The sequence below is a fragment of the Eretmochelys imbricata genome, chromosome 2 (assembly GCF_965152235.1).
Source record: "Eretmochelys imbricata isolate rEreImb1 chromosome 2, rEreImb1.hap1, whole genome shotgun sequence".
NCBI lineage: Eukaryota > Metazoa > Chordata > Testudines > Cheloniidae > Eretmochelys > Eretmochelys imbricata.
Window position 1 is genome coordinate 230,922,283 of NC_135573.1, and position 20,891 is coordinate 230,943,173.

A 20,891-nucleotide genomic window follows, 5' to 3' on the forward strand; every position below is an offset into this window, starting at 1 on the left:
AGCTACAGAGATTAGAATGTCAAGGAAACATCATACACAGATTACTAATTGAGGTTCTGTGTGTCTCAGAAAATGTTAGTTCTTATCCAAAATATAGAAATCAGGGTTTGATTTTGTTTTACTAGATTGAAATGAGAAAGATGCCTTTTCCTTTTTATTTTACAGAGGAGAACTGAGATTACAGGATTATAGTTGATTCAGAAGAGCCTTTTAACTATTTCTTCTTAGATATGCTAGCTGGCCTCAAATTTTCACTCATCACTCTTAAGAGACCCAAATAATCTGTTTTAATCCACAATCAAAGTGGTTTATTGCCTGTGGCACAATAGTGTTTTGCAGTATTGCATGAAAAGATGAAAGTGGAACTTTTTAGTAGCTAGACATTTTCCTCAGTGTTTGAGCTGGTCTCTCAAATTCTAAATCCTGTAATATGGCAGGAATTTGTACTTAGAAAGCCTAGGTGCCCACAAACAATTCTAAATGATGCCATAGTATATTGGATTTTTGGTATTAGATAAAAGTCCGTAAATAAATTGTTACTAACATGAATGGCTCTCTAAAATTGACTTGTATCTACACACAATGGTTCAAAGATTGAGGGTGACATAAATGTTGTATAAGTGAATGCAAGCTGAAAGGATGGTAGAGTGGGGATGTAGCAGAAAAATAAGCCAAGCGTAGGTTGTACATAAAGCAGCATCTCACCTGTTAGAAGCATTATTGTCTATGGTTTAGAGTTCAAAAGAGTGGGAACCAGGAGATGTAGGTTTGATTCCCAGCTCTACCAATGATTCAGTGTGTGACTTTATGTGAACCTCTTAATCTCTCTATACCTCAGTGTCCACATCCATAAAATGGGGATAAAACTTACTGTACCCACCTTTGTAAACCACTTTGAGATCCTTTGATGAAAAATACCATTTTAAATATTTAATCATTTAATTATTATTTTAATTAATTATAATCTCAATGTAAACAAATATGACATGTACTATATTATGCTTATAACCATAACTAGATTCATTAGAGTAAATAAAATGAAAAATTGCTGCTGATAATTACTGCAAATACATTTGCTTCTGTCTCTACAAATTCCACACCTTATAAATATTACATGGCCTATTAAGGAAAAGTCAGAGTGAAAAATGCAAATTGCGCTGCAGGTAGCAGTGCATGAATACTCATGTTGGCATCCACAGTGATTAGAGATGCAAAAATGCAGGCACAGTTATTTGCAGACACAAAATTTTGCCCTCGTAAACAAACGCCATTTTAGAACATTTTGGACTTAATTTTAACAGTAGACAAGGTTTGGGAGCTGTTGTGTCATGGGTATATTTATTAATGAAAGACATTGTTCAGGTGGAATCTCTATGTAACATCAGAGTGATACTTGATGCACAGCTCACTAACTTTTTGTACGGGCACATTAAGAGTTGCACTCAAATTATTAGCTCATTTTTTCCCCGCTGAATTCACCTGAGTTACTCTGAAAAAAGCTGCAACTCTTTGAAACCAAGGTTGAAAGCTAAGTTGTCAGTCAGTTGATAGGTGCTTACTTTAGAGCAGGGGGCCTTATAACTAAGCAAATAAGGAATCAGGAACATAAGTTTCTCCCAGCAGATTTCTGATAAATTACATTTTAAAAAATAATTTCACTTTGTCATTGGACACTTTCATGGGATTTACTTAGATACACAAACTATATATTTCCACTGCTTTTTCACATGATGTTTTCAAGAAAAGCTGTCAGTACAGGAGACCCACTTCCCTTCACAAGCATTATTGGCCTGATAGACAATCCAAGATGTGTGCTGTTTGTTTTGATCTAGCTACAACTATATCAAATACTGGAATGTTCTACAGTTTGCCATACTTAATCAGAAAATTTTGCTTCTTTCCTCAGTTTCAGTACCTAGTTTTTTTTGGCAATAAAATCGGTCATTTGAAACTTGCTTTCTTTTAATATGGAAGCAAGAAATTCCACTTTATTTAAGATTGAAGGAGGAGGAAACAAATTGCAATTTGGGCTGACTATGTTTGCCCCCATTCATATTCACTTATGTGGAAACATTCATAGAGTTGTGCATGAATGTTTGGGGAGGAGCCTGTGGTGTTGATTCTCCACTGCCTTTCACTTTGTGTAGTCACTTACACCTGCACAAATTGGTGTAAAATGCTACCATTCTGATTTGTTTTGTCCTCTTTGCACAGGTGAAAATGAGTACACAAGTTGCAGGTTATGGTCTGCATTTATGTGAATATGTTTGTCTATGTGTATTCACATATATGTGTTTGTGATTCTGAATTTTCACATGGGAAGTGGTATACCAGCTACATTACAGGTATTGTCTTTTTGGATCTTGGAGTGAGGGTGGTAGAAGGTAAGAGCAGAGGCTGATTTTAAAAACTGAAAGCAAAGGAACTGTTTGGTCATCATGCATGCTGCTGAGAAAGCATTTCAAGGAATGTGTGCTTTGTTTTAGCCATGATAAGGAGTTCAGTGTAGCAGGTGATAAGTCTGGTGTTGATAAGTAGCTTTGAGCATCAGTGGTGTGCAGGTGATACTTGAGCCCATGCAAGTGGATGAGGTTACCCAAGAATAAGTTATAGATAGAAAAGAGGGCTTGATGTAATCCTGAGGGACATGTAAGCACGAATGGAGAAGAGGAGAGGAGAGAAGGGGTTGCTGACTGAGTGGTCAGAGAGATGGGGGAAAGAACCAAGCAGAGATAGTGTTATGAAACCTGCGGTGGCACAGAATGTTAAGGAGGAGGAGGTGAGTCTAAGTGTCAAAGGTTGTTGGAATATTAAGGAGGATAAGGATGGAGTTTAGGCCTTCAGATTTAGTCTTGATTATGTCAATGGAGACTTCGGTGGAGCAGTTTCATAGAGCGAAGTGAGTGAGTTAGAGGAGAAAGAGGTGGTTAGGGACTATTTGGAAAAGCTGGACGTGCACAAGTCCATGGGGCCGGACGAGTTGCATCCGAGAGTGCTAAAGGAATTGGCGGCTGTGATTGCAGAGCCATTGGCCATTATCTTTGAAAACTCGTGGCGAACGGAGGAAGTCCCATATGACTGGAAAAAGGCTAATGTAGTGCCCATCTTTAAAAAAGGGAAGAAGGAGGATCCTGGGAACTACAGGCCAGTCAGCCTCACCTCAGTCCCCAGAAAAATCATGGAGCAGGTCCTCAAAGAATCAATCCTGAAGCACTTACATGAGAGGAAAGTGATCAGGAACAGTCAGCATGGATTCACCAAGGGAAGGTCATGCCTGACTAATCTAATCGCCTTCTATGATGAGATTACTGGTGGATGTATTGTTTCTTGACTTTAGCAGTGGATGTATTGTTTCTTGACTTTAGCAAAGCTTTTGACACGGTCTCCCACAGTATTCTTGTCAGCAAGTTAAAGAAGTATGGGCTGGATGAATGCACTATAATGTGGGTAGAAAGTTGGCTAGATTGTCGGGCTCAACGGGTAGTGATCAATGGCTCCATGTCTAGTTGGCAGCCATTGTCAAGTGGAGTGCCCCAGGGGTCGGTCCTGGGGCCGGTTTTGTTCAATATCTTCATAAATGATCTGGAGGATGGTGTGGATTGCACTCTCAGCAAATTTGCGGATGATACTAAACTGGGAGGAGTGGTAGATATGCTGGAGGGCAGGGATTTGATACAGGGGGACTTAGACAAATTGGAGGATTGGGCCAAAAGAAATCTGATGAGGTTCAATAAGGATAAGTGCAGGGTCCTGCACTTAGGACAGAAGAACCCAATGCACAGCTACAGACTAGGGACCGAATGGCTAGGCAGCAGTTCTGCGGAAAAGGACCTAGGGGTGACAGTGGACGAGAAGCTGGATATGAGTCAGCAGTGGGCCCTTGTTGCCAAGAAGGCCAATGGCATTTTGGGATGTATAAGTAGGGGCATAGCGAGCAGATTGAGGGACGTGATTGTTCCCCTCTATTCAACATTGGTGAGGCCTCATCTGGAGTACTGTGTCCAGTTTTGGGCCCCACACTACAAGAAGGATGTGGATAAATTGGCGAGAGTCCAGCGAAGGACAACAAAAATGATTAGGGGTCTGGAACACATGACTTATGAGGAGAGGCTGAGGGAACTGGGATTGTTTAGTCTGCAGAAGAGAAGAATGAGGGGGGATTTGATAGCTGCTTTCAACTACCTGAGAGGGGGTTCCAGAGAGGATGGTTCTAGACTATTCTCAGTGGTAGAAGAGGACAGGACAAGGAGTAATGGTCTCAAGTTGCTGTGGGGGAGGTTTAGGTTGGGTATTAGGAAAAACTTTTTCACTAGGAGGGTGGTGAAACACTGGAATGCGTTACTTAGGGAGGTGGTAGAATCTCCTTCCTTAGAAGTTTTTAAGGTCAGGCTTGACAAAGCCCTGGCTGGGATGATTTAATTGGGGATTGGTCCTGCTTTGAGCAGGGGGTTGGACTAGATGACCTCCTGAGGTCCCTTCCAACCCTGATATTCTATGATTCTATGAAATGAAGCCTATATGCCAGTTGCAGACCACTTGTTTGAGTTTAGAAATTCAAAGAAGACTAGAACAGTTGAAAAGACAGGTAGTATTGAGATTTGGCTTTTGGAGAATGAAGAAGGTAAGAGCCTGTTTGTATGAAGACATTCATGCACAGATTACATAGGTAGCACAGAGGAGTTCAGTTTCGTATCTTCCCATTATATTACTACCATCTGCAAAGTGATATCAAGGCAAATACAAAGAATTTTCCTGATTTCAGTGTATTTGTGAGTTAGAAGACAGATTAAATATTTGACTTCTCTAGTATAAATAAGAATGAAGCCACCTGCTGCAAAAAGAAATATACAGTATTGATGGAAAAGCTCCTTTTTAGATTTGCTGATGTCTCATGGAAAACTCCTTGCTGAACATCCTGATCAGAAACAATTCTGTTTTTCCTATACTATGTTCTGTTTTCTTTTTACACTTTATTTTTAATAAGAATATTTGCATGAAAACAAGATGTTTGCTCAGGAGGGATTAATATGCTCCTATTGCTGTTTTTCACCTGAAGTCTCTAACATCATAATCATCTCCAGAACCACCAAGTGTGATGTCACAAACAATATTAGTGTGCAAGTGAACAGTAAGCTTCAGGAGAAAATGAACCCTTCAGGAACAATGTCTTGTTTTCATGTCATAAAAACAAGAGTAATAGGGAGCAATACAGGAAAATACAGCATTTGCAACATAAACAGGACTGTCTCTAAGCACAAAAGAGCAAATGTTCTGTGGCTCCTTAAGATCAGTGTTGTGGAGCCTGTTTTGTAGAAGTTGTGTGAACAGTGCCAAACATTTTTCTTGAGTATTTGCTTTCATTTAACAATGAATTTGCTTTGGCCACCTTCATCTCTTTTGTGTTTGCTTTTAGCAAGCATATGCGTGATTAAATGGTACTTACCAGAATGCTTGTGGAATTTAAAGTTTGCAGATTCAAATAGTCCAAGTTCATGACTCTCTTCCTCCCTCCATCCCTGAGGTAGGAAGGCAAGTAATGTACTTCAAATCTGGGTCCACATACATACCCAGGGTATCACGCTCTTGGTTATGTATTTGTGTAATTTGCCAGTTGCCCTTCGGCATACGGTGAGCCAGTACTAGACCTATCTCATCAGTTTCCTGTTCATGCTGCTGGGACCATAGAGATGAATTTCTTCTCCAGCAGGCAGAGAAGCGGTATCATCTGGCTATTACCAACTGTCACAGAGTTGGTCAAGCTTCCTCTTCTGGACACTTAGTGTGTTGCTGTGTCCAGGCTCACACCCTGGATCCAGGTTCTTCTGAGTCTGGGCAGGCTCCTGGCCCAGACTCTGGCTCTAGCCTATAGACTCACTCCCGGCATGCAGACTCCCTGTCTGATACCCCTTCTTGAAAGTGGGACTCCTACAGTCTAGCTACCCTGGTGCTAAACGATCAAGTTTCCCATGCAGTTTAAGCATACCCTTTCTCAGAAGTCTGCCTTAGTGCATACTCTGGTTTGCAGTTTAACCATTCAGGGACACATGACAGTTGAAGCCAAGAACTTAGTGGGTGAGCAAAGTAACTTCTTAAACACTTAAAGAATCATAGACTCATAGAATATCAGGGTTGGAAGGGACCTCAGGAGGTCATCTAGTCCAACCCCCTGCTCAAAGCAGGACCAATCCCCAACTAAATCGTCCCAGCCAGGGCTTTGTCAAGCCTGACCTTAAAAACTTCTAAGGAAGGAGATTCCACCACCTCCCTAGGTAACGCATTCCAGTGTTTCACCACCCTCCTAGTGAAAAACTTTTTCCTAATATCCAACCTAAACCTCCCCCACAGCAACTTGAGACCATTACTCCTCGTTCTGTCATACACTACCACTGAGAACAGTCTAGATCCATCCTCTTTGGAACCCCCTCTCAGGTAGTTGAAAGCAGCTATCAAATCCCCCCTCATTCTTCTCTTCCTCAGACTAAACAATCCCAGTTCCTTCAGCCTCTCCTCATCAGTCATGTGTTCCAGTCCCCTAATCATTTTTGTTGCCCTTCGCTGGACTCTCGCCAATTTATCCACATCCTTCTTGTAGTGTGGGGCCCAAAACTGGACACAGTACTCTAGATGAGGCCTCACCAATGTCGAATAGAGGGGAAAGATCACGTCCCTCGATCTGCTGGCAATGCCCCTACTTATACACCCCAAAATGCCATTGGCCTTCTTGGCAACAAGGGCACACTGTTGACTCATATCCAGCTTCTCGTCCACTGTAACCCCTAGATCCTTTTCTGCAGAACTGCTGCCGAGCCATTCGGTCCCTACTCTGTAGCGGTGCATGGGATTCTTCCGTCCTAAGTGCAGGACTCTGCACTTGTCCTTGTGGAACCTCATCAGATTTCTTTTGGCCCAATCCTCTAATTTATCTAGGGCCCTCTGTATCCTATCCCTACCCTCCAGAGTATCTACCTCTCCTCCCAGTTTAGTGTCATCTGCAAACTTGCTGAGGGTGCAATCCACACCATCCTCCAGATCATTAATGAAGATATCGAACAAAACCAGCCCGAGGACCGACCCTTGGGGCACTCCACTTGATACCGGCTGCCAACTAGACATGGAGCCATTGATCACTACCCATTGAGCCCGACAATCTAGCCAGCTTTCTACCCACCTTATCGTCCATTCATCCAGCCCATACTTCTTTAACTTACTGGCAAGAATACTGTGGGAGACCATGTCAAAAGCTTTGCTAAAGTCCAGGAACAACACGTCCACTGCTTTCCCCTCATCCACAGAGCCAGTTACCTCATCATAGAAGGCAATTAGATTAGTCAGGCATGACTTGCCCTTGGTGAATCCATGCTGACTGTTCCTGATCACTTTCCTCTCCTCTAAGTGCTTCAGAATTGATTCCTTGAGGACCTGCTCCATGATTTTTCCAGGGACTGAGGTGAGGCTGACTGACCTGTAGTTCCCAGGATCCTCCTTCTTCCCTTTTTTAAAGATGGGCACTACATTAGCCTTTTTCCAGTCGTCCGGGACCTCCCCCAATCGCCATGAGTTTTCAAAGATAATGGCCAATGGCTCTGCAATCACATCCACCAACTCCTTTAGCACTCTCGGATGCAACGCATCCGGTCCCATGGACTTGTGATCATCCAGCTTTTCTAAATAGTCCTGAACCACTTCTTTCTTCACAGAGGGCTGGTTACCTCCTCCCCATGCTGTGCTGCCCAGTGCAGCAGTCTGGGAGCTGACCTTGTCTGTGAAGACAGAGGCAAAAAAAGCATGGAGTACATTAGCTTTTTCCACATCCTCTGTCACTAGGTTGCCTCCATCATTCATTAAGGGGCCCACACTTTCCTTGACTTTCTTCTTGTTGCTAACATATCTGAAGAAACCCTTCTTGTTACTCTTAACATCTCTTGCTAGCTGCACCTCCAGGTGTGATTTGACCTTCCTGATTTCTCTTCTGCGTGCCCGAACAATATTTTATTTATGAATACTTTATTCATACAGAAAGCACATAGACTTATAGATCCATGCAAAAACAACAAACCTGCATGCAAAACTCTCCCTCAAGTATCCTCACCACTCAAAGAGCCTTTTGGATTTTGGTTTGAGTCTTTTTAGTGTCCAGGTTCCGCCCCCGCCCCCGGACCTTACTTCTCCAACTCAGTCTTTTCTTCCTGGTCATGGCTTCTCCTCTCTGACTCCTGCAGCAGGCTCCCTTCAGCTGGGGTTGGTCAAAAGTTTCCCTCCTCCTCAGAAAGTATGTCCTTTTGTGTCTTCCCTGAACCTCCCAGCATCTGAATTTTTAAAAGCCAGTGCTAATGCCTGGTTTCTTTCTTATTCTTCTTAGATTTTCCACTCTGCTGCAGATAATCTGGGAAGAACCAGGTTCCCTAGCCTCCAGCAATCCCATTATTTTAAAGTGCTCCCATTTGAACAGGAAGCTATTTAGGTTAATGACTCTCCATTGTTCTTGGTCTGGAAGAGAGGTGCCACCAAACCTGGTACCAGATGGTTGATTGCACATCTGCTGAGGAATTCAATGATGCAGCAGTTTCATAAAATCACCCAGAATTCATAAATTGTGCATAGGCAGATTCCCCAAATCATTACACCAACATCCTCACCAGTAATCAGCGTTGTGGATTCTTCAAAGGTACAATCCTTTATGAGTGATCATTCTGCTGGTGTTTTTCTTGAGTGGATCAGCATAGGTAACAGTAGTACACTTGGCACTATACGTAACTTCCCCAAGAGGCAGTCTCCACCAGACCCCACCTCTTTCTTCATCTGATGGCAGTGAAGCTGATTCTCCTCCTGTAGCTCTTAGAGAAGGCATGAAACTGTAAGACCAGCTGAACTGGCCGCAGATCTCTAATGGTATGCTAAGAACCATGTTCACGTTCTCAGTACTGCACTCCCTCATGATTAGGTTAAGCATTCATGAAGCAAGTTATGTGAGGGAAACAGCATTCATGAGCTAACTTCTCCACATTTTTCCCATTGTCTAAGGAGGCCTCAAACCCAGAAGAGAGATTGGAGATGATCAAGCAGTCTTCTATGACAGCAAACAGCTTCTCCAACATATTGCTCACAATGTGCTGTAACTCAAATCCACACATGCACATGTCAGACTGAAACATGCTGCAGATAAGGCTGACCGTGTGTGTGTGTGTGTGTGTGAAATAGTTTGGCTACTAGTTCTCTTTACCATAGTTCTCCCATTCCCTCCACTGGCAAGGACATGCTAAATTTGCTGCTTTCACTGATCGGTAGTCTGTGCCTGGCCTTTTGGAAAAAATGGCTTGGCACCTACTATCATGGTACATGCTATCAGCTCCCAGAAGCCCTCTCCTTCCACATTTTCAAGTGCCAGCATTCTCTGAACTGGCATCATTCAGTAGCAGGGTCTAGGGATGTGCATAGTGGTGTCTGGTCCCCCACTTAGAGCTCTCAGCAAGGTCAACTGGGCCTCCTACCAGCCATGAAAGTTATGGGGTGCTGCTGTGCCCCATCATCAAGGATGGCACTAGCTCTAACTCATGGCATGCTGGTAAGGAAGACTCCACTCGAGCTGAGCCAGGCTGCTGCCCATCTCGGGGTTTTATTATTTATTTAATTTATTGTTTATTTATTATTATTTTATTTTTTATTATTATTATTATTATTATTATTAATAATAGAGACATCACTATCATTGTGGTTTGTGTGGTTTCTGAGAGGTGAGGTACCTAGCTGTTTGAGGTGAGTTCCATGCTTACTCATCAGCTGTACAGGATCAAATGAAAACTACTTCAACATCCATGATTTCTGCCTTCACTATTTCCCAGATGGATGCTGATTGCTAGTATCGAGCAGTCAGATAGAGCAGGATGGGACTTTCCATCAGTCCGACTGCTTTCCATGGCCTCTCCTATTGCTGTACCTGAGTTATTGTTCTACTATACTCAGATGGAATGTGCACTTTGTTTCTAGACACTTGTGAAACAAGGTGTTAACAACAAGGTACCTTGAGGTCCTCTTTCTTTCACATTTCTAGTTGTATCTTCCTTCTGTCATTCTACGTCAGCCCTCTCCTAATCTTTTCTCTCTTACACATCCTGAGAATTAATTGGCTCTGTGACAGCATCCTCACCTACTGCCCAGAAATATGTTGAATCCAGATGTGATTTGTCTGTGAGTAACACCGAAAATTACAAACCAATAAACAACATGCACTGGTGTATTTTACAGAAGGTGGGACACTGCTTGACGCAAAGGTTGGAAACGTGTTCCTCAAACCCCTTGCCAGAGCTCTGGCACAGAAACAATTTAACAAGCCACACCAAGATCTAACTGCTTCCTTTGCAACAAGGACCATGCAACCTCACATAGCTACTTTGTATCCATGACTGTGGTGAAGTAATAGCTAGGCTAGTAAATACTGGACATTTGTTGTATTTTGTGAGGAGTAAGAATGAGATATTGCTTGACTATGAATACTGAGTATCAATGACTGTCAGAGAACGTTTTGCAATCACTTCATAGAATAAAAAAATCATGACAACTCATTAAGTGAATTTAAATAACTATTAGACTTTGAAGAAATCCTGATCTTCCATTAGCAGAGAAGCAAGCTAAATTTGTTGAGTACATTTTGTGCCATGAAATATTTTGCTCAGCTCTACTCATTTTGAGTAACTTAAAATTTAATTGGTACGCTTAAACTCAAGCAGGGTTTTAAAATTTGTTTCTACCCAGTGAGGCCCTTTCCCATAAAAAGTGAGGAGTAGGTTGAGTACATGGCTAAACATGGTCTTTTTAATACATGTGCGTGTGGTGAGGGGTTGAGTACATGGCTAAGCATGTTTTTTTAATACATACATCCATATAGATATAGACTCTGTGTGTGTGCACGTGCGCACATGATTCTGACTCTCTTCTTTCTCTTCCTGTTTGCACGTAGAAGCCCTATCCTGAAGTAGACCCATGCATCCCTATACATAGGGACATCTGTTTTAAATAGCAGTAGTCCCAAGAGACCACAGAAGGGGAGAAAGGGGCACCTAAAAATAATAAATATGTGACTGTTTTGCGGAGGAATAATCCCTTTTCCCAAAAGTGTAGATAGCTGAGGGCTGGGCAGAAGCACCTGGACCAACCCCTACGAGAGCAGTGAGAGAAGCCAGTAGGGAGAATGAGGAAGCAAGATAGATTGGGTTGTGGGGGGCTCTGAAAGGAATAGTTAAGACCTTCCCCACACACACCTATAGACCGAACGGGAACCTGGAGAAGTGGGTGGCTAAAGATCTACTTCCTTCTCCCCCATAAAGAGAAGCCTCAATTTCAAATTGCTTTCCAGGTTTTGGAGTTCACTACTGGGCAAACAGAGCTAGCTGGCTGTTCTGGATACAGTATCTTCGGAAGGAATCTGCCTGTCTCAGTTTCTTTAATGCCAAAAAACAGTTTGCCTCACTGTGCCTGTTAAACTCTACCTCTGAGTAGCACGATGGATGCAGGCATCTTATTTGATTAAACAAATGTGACAGCACTGCCCCAAATTTTTGTTTCTGAGCATCCAGCATTGTAAAGGTGTGGTAATCAATTTAAGTAATCAGATTTGATTTTCTTACCAAGCAGCATATTTTCTGCAATGAGAAACTGAAGGTCGGATTGCTCTATAAAACTGGAAGAAAGCAAAGTGTCTTCTACTTTTCTGTAACCCACTGTCTGAAATGAAATATTATTGCTTTGATGATCTGACAAAAGTATTGTTTGACTAGCACTGTTACAATATTCAGGACAGCACTCTTTATGGAAGGACACTGGCTGGATTTAGTCCATTGTCATCGTCCACAGCGAATTGTTACCCGGATATCTTCCAGTTCCCTTTTTATTACTTGTTTGGTATGTGGATAGTTTTTTCTTTACGGAACAGTTGTACAAACCCAAGACATCTTGAGTTGCTAAATAAAATGGAGAGACTCATGAAAGGAAAAGGAGTACTTGTGGCACCTTAGAGACTAACCAATTTATTTGAGCATGAGCTTTCGTGAGCTACAGCTCACTTCATGCTCACGAAAGCTCATGCTCAAATAAATTGGTTAGTCTCTAAGGTGCCACAAGTACTCCTTTTCTTTTTGCGAATACAGACTAACACGGCTGTTACTCTGAAACCACTCATGAAAGGGATATGCAGCCATTCTTATGAGTTTGAGGAGCTGAGTGGAGCCAGCCCCTGCTCTGAGAGTAACAGAAGGAGAACATGGTAAATGTTACTGCTTAAACAGCGCAAAGTGTATTTTATCAGTCCCATTGGAATATGCAGGATCTGTTCTACTGGAAGGGTGGAAGCAGCGGAGCATAATTTAACAAGGAAAGTGAAAGTGACTCCGATTTGTAAGAATACTGAGGAAAAAGTCATCTCTTGGACTTGAGATTTGTAGTTGCCCATACAAAATTCCTGGGGTAGGCTTACCCATAATGCTTGAGATGCAAAAAGCATTCCAGCCTGTCTGATATATGTCCTGTGTACCAGCTTGGATTGCCACAGTTTTCAGTTGTGCCAAATATGACAAAATTACAGACCACTTACAAGACAATCCGCTCCTCAAAGAGAAGGCAGATACCTGTGAGCAGTAAAAAGAAAAGGAGTACTTGTGGCACCTTAGAGACTAACCAATTTATTTGAGCATGAGCTTTCGTGAGCTACAGCTCACTCATGCTCAAATAAATTGGTTAGTCTCTAAGGTGCCACAAGTACTCCTTTTCTTTTTGCGAATACAGACTAACACGGCTGTTACTCTGAAACCTGTGAGCAGTAGAGAGTCAGGGTGAGGGCTGCTAGCTGGGCAGTACCTTATGGCTTACCCTTACCTCAGAATGACTAGCACCCCAGGACCATCTCTGTCATCACACTGAATGTTGAGGTCAGTGTGGGCGAGTGTATCTAAAATGGGGAAGAGGTTAGGTAAGTGTCTGGGGAGGAGTCTGTACTGCAGAGGTGCGTGATTGAGAGTAAGCGGACGGACTTTGTACTGGGAGGGATGGTGTTTGGGTGTTTTGTGGGGAAGGAGGTTATCACATTCTTTAATGTATCTGCTGGAGCATTGCTAGGAACATGGCTGAGAAGCTGTAAAAATAATAGTATTCTGTATTATACTGAAAAAGAGGGAAATAGCCAGAAAGCCAGAAGTAAATAAATAAATAAACAAACAAACTGGCGCGGGTGGGGGGGGGAGGGGTGGAATGGAAATGAGGCAAAGAATAAAACATCTTGTGCTGCACCCTTCCCTCTCACAGCTTCTCTCTGCCTTTTGTCTGCATATTGTCTATAGAGATTAAAACATCTTTGGGGCAGGAATCTATCTTTTTATATGTCCATAATGTGTCTAGCACATTTTTGGACTCCACAGAATTAAATAATAATTAAGGGCCAACTTCAGTTACTTTACCCAAGATGAATAAGTACCTTGCTCTGAGATCGATCCCATTGACTTTAGTGAGGCTACTTGTAGATTTAAAATAGCACTCCAGGTGAATAAGAGTATCAGAATCTCACCCTAAAATGATTAGAGCAGCATGTCTCTGCTGTAGCTCTGCCAGCTCAGAATTCCATTGCCTAAGAGAAGTTTGCATGTAGAGATTTCTCAGTGAGAGGCACCTGCATGCTGGTTCTGCACATCTAAAGAGACCATAAAGAATATAATATGAAGAGGACCTGGGGGGATAAACTGTATCCTGGGAAGAGTGTGGTTAAATGTTAGAGCAATGGAGAAGAATGTGATGCGGGGAGAACCCATACTTGGGAAGAGGCAGGTTGGTGGTTAGAAGAGTTAGAGGGAGATTTGTCCTGACAAAGAGGTATGTCCTCTATTCTGTGTTGATAGCATAGTATCCTGACCTGTGACCCAGCCAGTTCGCCCCTGCAAGACTCCCTGGTGGCACAAGAGCTGCAGGTTACCTTGCCTCTCTCTGATCTTACTTTGTCTTTCTTCCTGCTCAGCCAGCATGAGTTTAACTATGTGAGAATTAAACCCTTTGTGCTGTTGCTAGGTGGCTGAGGCACCCTCTAACAAAAGCCAAATTAAGTAGAACTTCTTGAACTTCTCTTGCCAGCTATTACAATGCTGACAGATCTGCAGTGCTCTGTGCATTTTAATTTTAAACAAATATACACAGAGGATTTTTCTCATCACTCTGAAGGGCCCTTTCATGTTTGCCATTGCTTTAATCAGCTACCAGTCTGCATCTCTAAGAGGAAAGCTGTAACTATGTGCTATTCCCACACAGCCCTCAAGAAGTATTCTTATTTTTACCCTAAAGTTCAAAGAACCATGTCTATCTATTAGTCTCCAGGTCATCTAGCCAATTTGCATAAACAGTCCTCTTGAAAAAATTAGTGCAGATTTTAAGATGCATTCATTTTAGAAAGATCCTTTATGTTAACATGGTGGGCAGTACAGTTATGCCCGGGACAAATATGGCCCATTGTGTCTAGCACACTGTAAAATGCAGAAGGCAATTAAACCCCTGAAGAGTTAATTTTGAAACAATTAATGTAAGCTTACTTTCATGACTTTTTAGCAATCAGAAAGGTTTGGACTCCAAGAGTGAACTATCTCCTTGTTGGATGAGAAATGATTTGGCTAAAACATATGATATTTTATACTCATCTCTGTTTATTTACAATATGTGTGCTTTTGAACACAGGGATTAAATAGCAAAACAGACCACAGACAAGTCACAGGCCAGAGTGCTGGAAAATAATTGTATCAATTACTGTCTGCTCTGTTGAGCCCTGTCCTACTCTACACTCGGTGCATTCCCTCTGAGGCCAGTTGGAATGTGCAGGGTGAAAATCTGGGAAAACTTTAACAATTGGTGTGTCTATTACAGGACTCTGCTGGACAACTCTCTGGTGCTGCATTTCCTTTCTGCAGCAGAGAGGGATGATAGTCAGACATAACTGACTGCCTGATTTTCCCTCTGGTTCTATACACGTTAGAGCAGTGGTTCTCAAAAATTTTTTTTTTTCTGTAGACCACTTGAAAATTGCTGCGAGTCTTGGAGGAACACTTAATGATCTTTCCAAATGTTGTTTGTACCATTGGCTGACTATTGTAAAGAGCTTTGGATAAAAGCGCTATATAAAAAAAAATTAACTTTTTTTTTCTACCAATAAAAGCACATAACTCATATTTTCATATCAGTAGTTTTACCTTTCTAATGCGATGGATGTGCCCTCTCTCCCCCGCCACGGCAGCCCCCAAGCTGGGGCTGGGAAGGAGGGGGGGTCTCTCCCTCTCTCCCCCGCCACAGCAGCCACATTGCTGAGGCTGGGAAGGAGGGCCATCTCTCCCTGGCAGCCGCAGCCCTGGAGCTGGGGAAAGTCACCTCTTTCTCTGGCTGTCACAGCCCTGCACGTCCCAAATTCCCCCCGTCTCCTCTTCTCACCCCACTTTCCCCTCCCACCTACCCCCTATTCGCCACAAGGCTCGCCTTACATGTGCATCTTCTCCAGGGTCCAGGCACCTAATTAGTGGAGCCACGACTGCACAGCTCCACTAATTAGGTGGGTGGCCCTTCATTGTCTTGTGTGCAGCTGCCCAGGCATGCATCTTAGAGGGAACTATCCTCGGACCACCTGAATGGAGCTCATGGACCACTAGTGGTCCACGGACCACAGTTTGAGAATCTCTGTGTTAGAGTATCATAAGCACTGAGGCAGGGTGCATATACTAGCTGGGTACTGCCCTGGTGCATTGCACTTTGGTCCACTCTCAGCAAAAACCTATTTCAAATATGTATTTCAAATAACTTTTTAATTTTGTGTCTTTACCATTCTTGCCAGACTCCTTTGTTAACTACTGGTGGTTTCCACAGACAAACTCCTGTCCTACTCCAATTGATAGCAAAACTTCCATTCTCTTCAGTGAGGCCAAAAATTGGCCTTGGACTGTAAAACAAAACAAAGATGGTAAATACTTAAGACTACATGATGACTGATTTCCCATAAAATGTAACAGGAATTTTGTACCCTTAGACACTGGTGTGGAGGTTTCGACCTGGGCTCTTGGACTCCCTTTCAAACAGTGACACCAGACACACCAGAATGCTCAGTTCAGAATCTTGATGTTTGCACAGGATAGAATTCTAATGTTATGAATAGGGAGCTCTTCTCTGGAACAAGCCATTTGCAAACCACTGATTTATTCCCACATGAATTAAAGTGGGTGGTTTGATATATATTGTAGTCTAGAAGGACAATGGTCAGTAGGAGTTCATTAACCAGAGGTTATTTCCAACAGCTTTTGAACAGGGGGGAAAAAACTCAATCCTTTTTTTATTTCAGTCCTCCATGGAGTAATAATAATGCAAATGCTATGTTTATCTGGAGATTTTAAGAAATTTGAAGTAAGTTCTCTTATAAAATGTGTTATCTTTAAGTACACTTAAAATATTGCACTAATACAGGTATAGTAACCCATTGGGGTAACCTCAATATGCAGATTATTGCTGCCTGACAGTTCCCATCACAACAGTTCAGAACAAAGAGGGTTGTGTATGGGATGATTTGGTTTGTCAAGGCAAAGCTGTAGTGGCTACCTATTAGGGTGTCACCCCTACCATTGCAGCTTTGGTGCTGCAGAATAATGGCCATTTGGGGGCTGCACAGGGGCTCCAGACCTTAGCCCTTCCTCCCAGTTTGTAAAGCCTATTAAGATGAGACCAGATACGGACCAGAGACTGAAAATATTTGTATTTACTGCCAGTAGTTGTGGAACACTTTCTGTTGGTTCTCACTAAATAAATAATAAAGCTAGCAGTCTATTTAACCAAGAATATATATTATGTTGTGTTGTACTAACTTGTACTATAGGTAAGCTTTTGTTAATATATTTCCATTGTCTTTACACATATAATATATTTCTACTCCCTTTATACCATTAAATATTTTTCAGTATTTTGTTATATTGGAAAGATGCAATTCATATCAGTTAGAATTCCTTATAAACGTAGAACTCTAATATGCTTGGAACTTGACAGTCATCTCAGTAATCATAGCCCTAAGTACACAAATCCTCATGCATCAAGATGAGAATATAAAACATAGCATTACGTTTTGTTTAATATAAGAGGATGATAAGTGATTAAATAGGTTGGCATGAAGAGAAAACTGACCTTTGCCTCTTCCTAGAATTATTATGGACTTGTTTATTTATTCACATTGGCAGTGAAAAATGTCTTGCAAGAAGTATAAAATAGCATTAAAACTTGAACTTGCCATTTTTCCTATTGCTCTATTACAGTGGTTCCCAAACTTGTTCTGCCGCTTGTGCAGGGAAAGCCCCTGGCGGGCCGGGCCGGTTCGTTTACCTGCCGCGTCCGCAGGTTTAGCCAATCGTGGCTCCCAGTAGCCGCGGTTCGCTGCTCCAGGCCAATGGGAGCTGCTGAAAGCGGCGGCCAGTACGTCCATCGGCTCATGCCACTTCCAGCAGCTCCCATTGGCCTGGAGCAGCGAACCGCAGTCACTGGAAGCCACGATCGGCCGAACCTGCGGACGCAGCAGGTAAACGAACCGGCCCGGCCCGCCAGGGGCTTTCCCTGCACAAGCGGCAGAACAAGTTTGGGAAACACTGCTCTATTATTTACAGTTTTACAGTGCAGCAGAGTATAACTGCAATGCTCATGTAAGTCAAAGACCAAGTATTGCATAATACTGTTAGTAATTCTTTGTATTGCTATAGCTGCTAGGTGCCCCATTGTGCTAAGTGTTCTACATGTACTGTGACAAAGTTCCTCCTCTACCTTGGTGGGTCTTGCGCTTATTGGTGGATTTGCTCGCCTTGGAGCTTCACGGCAGCCCTTAGCTTGGCCGTTTTTCTGAACCCACAGTCCAGGTCGACTCCTCCTGTGTCTGACCAGGAGTTGGGAGGATTCGGGGGAAACCCGGGCCCGCCCTCTACTCCGGGTTCCAGCCCAGGGCCCTGTGGAATGCAGCTGTCTAGAGTGCCTCCTGGAACAGCTGTGTGACAGCTACAACTCCCTGGGCTACTTCCCCATGGCCTCCTCCCAACACCTTCTTTATCCTCACCATAGGACCTTCCTCCTGGTGTCTGATAATGCTTGTACTCCTCAGTCCTCCAACAGTCCGCGTTCTCACTCTCAGCTCCTAGTGCCTCTTGCTCCCAGCTCCTCACACACACACCACAAACTGAAGTGAGCTCCTTTTTAAACCCAGGTGCCCTGATTAGCCTGCCTTAATTGATTCTAGCAGCTTCTTGATTGGCTGCAGGTGTTCTAATCAACCTGTCTGTCTTAATTGTCTCCAGAAGGTTCACGATTACCTTCTCTGTTACCTTACCCAGGGAAAAGGGACTACTTAGCCTGGGGCTAATATATATGCCTTCTGTTACTCTCCTGTAGCCATCTGGCCCGACCCTGTCACAGTACATAACAAGAAGTTGGTCCCATCCCCAAAGAGCTTCAGCTTAAGTAAGCCTGGCAGAAGAAACTCAGTACCTTGTACAACTGTACCCAGCATTTTCCCATGCGATCCTGTAAAACCAATACTTGGTATAGCATCCTTGACCTTGCCATGTGAGCTCCTTGCTACTTTTTCACCTCTAGTGTAATCTTTAGCACAATAGAATTGTTTCTGATAACTTAATGTATACAGTCAGTATACGAACATTGCACTTGGCATTTGCTTTCGATAGCCACTGTGAATATGTTTGTAGAGTATTTTCAGGCCAGTCAAATGTATTTCAGTATTTTTCTTACATAGTGTAGAGGCTGTTCAACCAATGTTCTGAAAAAGAATGTATAACAGTGAGTCTAGAAAATGTAAAATTATAGCACTTTTGTACCTGTAGCCAAGTTTGTACCATATAACCTGATAAGGGAGCTCTACTGAGTATGTATGTACTGCAAAGGTAATCAAATAAGAGATAACCAACTGAGATTTCATGGCTGGAGATTCTGTTTGACCAATCTCCTCTACTTCTTGAGGGGGATATATACACAAAGTTGTTCGGAGACAAGATAAGGTAGCATTTATTTATCAAACAACCTTCAAAGAATGCCATATTATATAGCAAGTTTTTGCTTAGACTTGAATGTTTAGTGGTTTCTGTGTCACCGGGGGAGGTGTAACACTATTTCTAGTGCAATATGCTGAAATAAGCAGTCTTGCCTTATTCTTTTTTCAGATTGGCACAGGAAGGCAATCTATGATTCTCTGGAGACCACTGAAAGTGAAGTGTAGGCCAAAAGGGGCCATATAATGCTCTCAGTGGTGCTTCCATGCAGATCATTCCAGCTATGCATGCACATCCAAAGGCAGACCTTGGCCATGTCTGCATTAGTCTTTTGTTGTAGAATTGGGTCGAAGAACAACCTACACTAGTCTACTGAGCTCATTGGCTATGCTCTTATGTAAATGGACAGAAGATTTTAACCTTAATACTATGAACTGTAATGTGCTTTGACTTCAATAGAAGTTCTGAAATGAAATTAGTGTTAGCTGGGGGAAAAAAATTTCCAGACACAATTCAACAAAAATGAGGAGGGGTGGAATTGATTCTGCTGAAATTTTCAGTGAAAAATTTCAGTTTTTTCAAAATACCAAAACATTTGTAGTTTTCTGATGGAAAATCAAAAATTTTCAAGGAAGTGGGCACTTTCTAGAAAATGGTTGTTTCATCAGAACACCAATTTTCAACAAAATATTTTGACCTGCCCTAGCCTAAATCCCTCATGTATCAAAAGGAGAAGAAAACCTCCCCTCCTCCTGCCACTGTGACTTTAGTATTTTTGCTGTTGCTGTTGTTATTTATATTACAGTAGCACCTAGAGGCCCCATCCAAGACCCGCTGCTTTTGGTGCAGTGGATTTACTAAACAAATTGTCTGTCAGTTCCCCATCTGTAATATGGTGAAATAATAATATTTCATTTCTCCCAGTTTCTCTTTTTTTTTTCTTATTAGACAGTAAACTCTTCACAGCAGGAACTGTTTCTTTCTATGTGTATGTACAGATTACAGAACCTGTCAGAAAGGGCACTCAATTTCAGTGGGGGCCTTTAGGTGCTAAATAATAACAAATACAGTAATCACATATGCAAATTAAGTACACCAATTATTGTGTATTTTTTGTGTGCTGGCATAGGCTTCTAACTCATGGAACTGAGTTCTGAAGAAAGAGATGTCATTTAAGTAAAAATACAAGCCTAAAATGAGTCATTCTCAAAAATTTTGATTTTTCTTGTGTTTTTAAAATTTCAAAGTGTTGAAAACCAGGTAAATCCAATAGACCATTTGCAATGTATTTTGTACATCATTGACATTTCTTGGAAGATGAGTGTTGGGGTCATTTAATTATAGGCTATATAGAGAATGAAATTCAGGCTTGATAATTGTTGATCTTTTATAGTTGTAATGCTATCCTTATAATGCTCTCTTTTAAGTTCTGATCCTGCTGCCATTGAAGCCAATGGCAAAACTCCGATTCACTTTTATGGTGAAGGATCAGACACTTGTTTTAAAAAAAATAATAATGAGCAGAAATAATTTTAATCAGGGGATAGATAGCAGCAAAACTGCAATGGTGTTTTTTCTAAATGCCTATCACTACAGTGTATCTTTGCATAGCTATGTTTTGAATTTTTATTTTTGTGGTTATAGGTAGTCACATATTGTATGCAATAGGAATTGACAGTCCTTTAGACCAAAAGTGTAATCAGTATACCTCTGAGTCTTTGGTTCTTGGCAATTTATACTGTGGAAAATGTGTTCTCTTCTGCTGTCTTGGGGTCACACGTAGACTAAATTCCTTATGTGTAATTCTCATTGATGTTAATGGAGTTAGACATCTGGATCTAGGTCAGTGTACGGAACTTA